Genomic DNA, 5,075 nt, shown 5'->3' on the forward strand with positions numbered 1-5,075 from the left:
GAACCCAAGGATGGGAACTCACCCGCCAGTTCAGGGTGTGATTCTTAGTAGTCATCCTTGTGTTCCAGAACTACGTAGCCAGCGTAGGTTGAGACATCTTAACCCATTAGAATAGGTTTGATGAGGTGGATTAACCCATCAGTTTGGGTTCCCACTATTCTCATTTGAGTACCTGCCAGTATAGGGTTCTCACAGTTGTCCTTACCAGTGGCGCGGTATTGACACCCCTCCAGTCGAGGCAGAGATTGGACCCCAGCTTAGCTATTATAGCGTATTTGAGGCATGTCAGTTAGATAACTAATTTCCACAGTTTCAGTATCAGTCTCAGTAAAAGAACTCAGATAGTTCTTAAGGATATCAAGACTGTCAAATGCAATACGAAACTCAGCTAGTTCTTTCAGATTTAGGACTATCAGATATAGTCATTCATGCTATCAGTTATTAGAACTCACATTATCAGATATATCAATTATCAGAATTCAGTTATCATTTATGATATGTTATCAGTAAATATATGTCATCAGTATTCATACTCAATAGTCATGTTATCACAAGCTCAGTTTCAGGACTGTTATATACGGTCAATTTAAATCAGTTCTTCATAATCAGAACTATAAAAAACAATCACTCCTTTATTAGTAATATAGTATCAGTTTCCCAGTATTCAGTAATGTAGTATCAGTTCCTCACTTATTAGTAAATTACATATCAATATCAGTAAACTCAGTCATTCAGTATCTCAATATCAGTAAACTCAGTCATTCAGTATCTCAGCATCAATAAGCTCATATTGTCAGTATTCAGACTCAGTAGTCAATATCACCATGAGTTTAGTTACAGTTACGTATGTATGTATGTATTCTCATGTTTATATCAGTCAGCATTGTTCATACATATAAAACCCTTTGTATTAAGCCTACCTCACTCGTATACTCAGTACATTCAGTCGTACTAATGCATTTGAGCTATGGTGTTTTATTTGACGTCATAGGTACAGAGGCACGAGTTTCAGAGCAGCAGTAGCATTGCAGATTTTAGCAGTCAGTGCTCCTCTTCATTCAAGGACAATATTATTATTACTTTATTACAGTATTTTAGATTTATTTTTTAGTTCATGGAGTTAGTTGGAGACATGTTCCTTCAACTCTTTATTCAGTTCAGTTAGAGGCTTTCGGACTAGATGTCAGATTAGATGTTCAGACTTCAGTATTTATGTTTCTTTTTGGTATTGTTATACTATGTTTTTCAGATATGTATCAGTATTGAACCTTATGGTTTTAAAGTTCATGTTTCCGCATATTTTATGAGATATTATACAGTTTACAGGTACAGATATCAGCCATGGGTTAGCTTGTGGTCCTTCGGGGTCATGAGCACCGTGTAACATTTTGGTTTAGAAAATTGAGGTGTTACAAACTTGGTATCAGAGCCTAAGGTTCAACAGTGTCCTAGGAAGTCTGATAGCTACATCAAGTAGAGTCTTGTACATGGACGTGTTGTGCACCACACTTATGTGTAGGAAGCTATGAGATGTTTTAGGAACCATTTCCCTTCTTTCATATCTCAAGATCGTGCTATAGCAAGTTTCTCTAAGGAAACCATGTAGATTCATATTATGCACCTCTCATGTTCACTTTACCTTACTTTCAAGGTAACAGAAACAGTGAAGTTCAAAGTCCTAAAGATAGGGCTTTCTCAGATAGTCCCTACAGTCAGTTATGGGATTAGCAACAGACTCAAACAGTATCCCATCAGTTCATTATTATTCCAAGGTCGTACAGATTTTATTCATGATTATGGAAACTTATTCTTGAACCCAGAAGTTTAGCAGTAGTAGAGTTAGGATAGTATTATTCTATTTGATCAGATTATGTATTCATGGGGATTAGATCGGTAGGCTTAAACAGTACGAGCTAAAAACTTAAGTTTATTAACTCAAAATTAAGCATGAAGGTGTGAATGTGATATTAGCAGTATATAAGGAAACAGAATCAGATGATGTGTTTAGTAAGACAGACAGGTGTTGAACATAATGTAGATATGTGATGGTAGATCAAATACCTAAGCCAGGCCCTCAGATTTCTGTAGTAGAGCCAGTATGTATAGAAAGCAGTAAGGGAAGACAATTCCAGACCCATTCTCATCTCAGTGCAGAGTTTTTCACTTCAGCTATCACAAAACCAACTCAGGCATTGCAGACCAACTCTATGGTCACGAACCATGCTCATGTATCTCTTTTTCCATAATCATGTATGAATTTAATTTCCAGCATAAGGAGTCCCTTTTACTTCACAGTACGAATCATGTTCCATGAGCACAATCTAATTTCACATACTTTCCATGGGATTATGTGCGCCTTCAGTTCCCAGTATAAGGGATTCAGTTCCAGCTCCCTCAGTATTAGGAATTATGTCCCACGAGTACAGAAACTCTAGACTCAAGTCATCTAGCTCATGACTCATGTACACAGATCATGCTTTACAGTATAGTAAGTTTTCATAACTCATGATATGCCCCTACAGATTAGATAAATTCATACCACATCATGTATATCCTCAGTTCAGACCTTATTGGTAAATCCAAACTATTGATATTTTATTCCTCAAGTTTCAATCATGTGCTAAGTTTAGTTTGTATCTATTCATGTTTTAGGTCCTCCTGATTTACTCCTCCAGTTATCTCTCCTAATAGAATAGCGTAGTGATGAGCAGTTGTTTAGATAAGAGAAGATTATTGCATGCTTACTTTGCACGAGGGTGTAGTTGTGAAGATAGGCTTGAATGTCACGATAAATGTTCAAGTAAACGTCTAGAAAGGGGTTGTATTTAGAAGTTGGTAAAGTACAAAGTGTAAGTGTACATTTAGATGCTTGACTTATGTCAGTCCCCAGCATGTAGCCATCAAAAACTCAGTTGCCAACTCAATTATAGTTTCAGTATCCAGCACTCAGTGATCAGTGTTCAGTCCTTGAATTCAGTACTTTTGTACTAGCTATAGGCTTAGTTATAATGTCATCTTCAGTTCAGTAACCAGATTTGAAACTCAGTTCAGTTCTATACAAGCTTGATCATAGCATTCAGGTTGTCAGTACTCAGTTATTAGTGTTTCAGTACCCCAGTTTATATAATACCTCAGAGCCATGTCGTATGCTTGGTCTCATATTTGCAAATAATACAGACTTCATGAATCCATGCTCAGATACCTTATTCTACTCAGTTAGTCCTTATCTCCTATGCATAAAACTCAAAAATCTCAGCCTAGCTATTCAGACTAAGTATGGTTTAGCTTTGCAGATCCAGTATTCAGCTATCAGTTATTCAGTTAATCAGATAAGTTAGTATATTTATGCACTCTTGTTCATCTCAGTTTATGTATCATGTCTCAGTTTTAGATCCTAGCTATTCAGTCATGACTCAATTCCTAGGTGTCTTGCTCATCGCCTCAATTTCTCTCAGTAGCTCATCCAAGTCAGTATTCTTTGAGGGACATAGTGTCCCAAGGGGGAGATATATCATACACCCAAACTTTCATGACATAAGCATGCTGCTCTATTTTCTTTTAATGAATCCAGTTTGGAGAAGAGGTATTCATAAGTTAAACCTCAAACTCCCACTTCAGTCGTATGCCATGTTTTCAAGATTCAGTTCAGATTATGATATTCAATATATCTACCACATCCCAGACTTAGTTATGTTCTCATGTTTCTGATCATGCATATGGAGTAATTAATCTCAAAATTATTGGTATTTTCAGTTCAAGGTAACAGTTTTCCTTAAACTTACTCATTCTCATGTTCATATTTCAGTGCCAAACTTGGTATTCAGTTCCATGCTCAGTTTTCAGTTCAAACTTGATACCTTTACCATTGCATATTCATGAGTAAGTTTAGTCATGAATTCATGCATCAAATATGTGTGATCAGCTCATCAGTACTTTCAATCATCCATTCACGTATTACGTCAGTCATATAATCATGCATCAGATATACATACATTCGGCCTTTCAGTTGTGCATCAGATATGCATTCTTATTTTGAGAAAACTCACTTTATTAGAATCCTCAGTCTTATATTCATGAATCATCTTCCCATCCATCAGATATGCATGTTCAGTATGTTGTGCTCAGCTTTCAGTCTTGTCAATCATGAACCCATGTTTTGGTAGTGTATGTCTTATACGTACTTCATCTTATCATCTCTCCCACCTCAGTTAATTTCCATTTGAGGACGAATGTTCCCAAGGGGGAGATATTGTAATACCCCATATGTTTTATTTTTCCTATGTATGAAACCTCTTGTCCTGTGAGTAGCATTTTAGTGAATGACTTACAATGAGTATCCTAGTGATAAGATAGGTTATGATGCGTTAATCAAGTTCATATGAGTCACTTAAGGTAATACAAGCTAAGAGTTTTTGAATCCATCAAGTTTTAGTGTTTGATTTCGTAAGGATTATATTTGAATGAGTATAACTCAATGTTAATGTGGTATATCTGCATATTTAGACCCATCAAATTGTAGATAATTGAATTATCTTTCCAAAGATACCAATTTTTACTTAATCCAATACCCGAGTGAAAAGTTATGCCCATTTTCGTGAGAGACAGTAAGGATAGGCGATTGGTTAGGCACTGCCCAACCAAACTTAGGCGATTGGTTAGGCGTCACCTAAGTCAATTCAAAATGCTAAAAACACTCTGTTTTGAGTTATTTTGAGGGTAATTAAGTCTTTTAATACTCCTTACACGTCCCTAAACTTAACCCAATGAAATATATAGCTTCTAAACACATTACAACCCTATTAACATCTCAAAGCTCATCCATCATCCAAGAGCACTAAAACAGAAAAACAACTAGGGTTTTATAATTAAGCTTGAAGATCCAATTTCAAGGAAATTCCTCCGTTAATCATCAAGAACCTCCCTTCCAAGGTACGCGTAGTGTTCATCCACGGATTCCTTTCGTCCGTAGAGTTCAAGAATCAATCTTTAAAATACAAAAGCTTGGTTGTTTGCGGTGCTATGATCATACCCATGTTGATGCTTGTTTGTTTTTCTATACAATAGTATCGTGACTG

The sequence above is a fragment of the Capsicum annuum genome, chromosome 12 (assembly GCF_002878395.1).
Source record: "Capsicum annuum cultivar UCD-10X-F1 chromosome 12, UCD10Xv1.1, whole genome shotgun sequence".
Taxonomy (NCBI): Eukaryota; Viridiplantae; Streptophyta; class Magnoliopsida; order Solanales; family Solanaceae; genus Capsicum; species Capsicum annuum.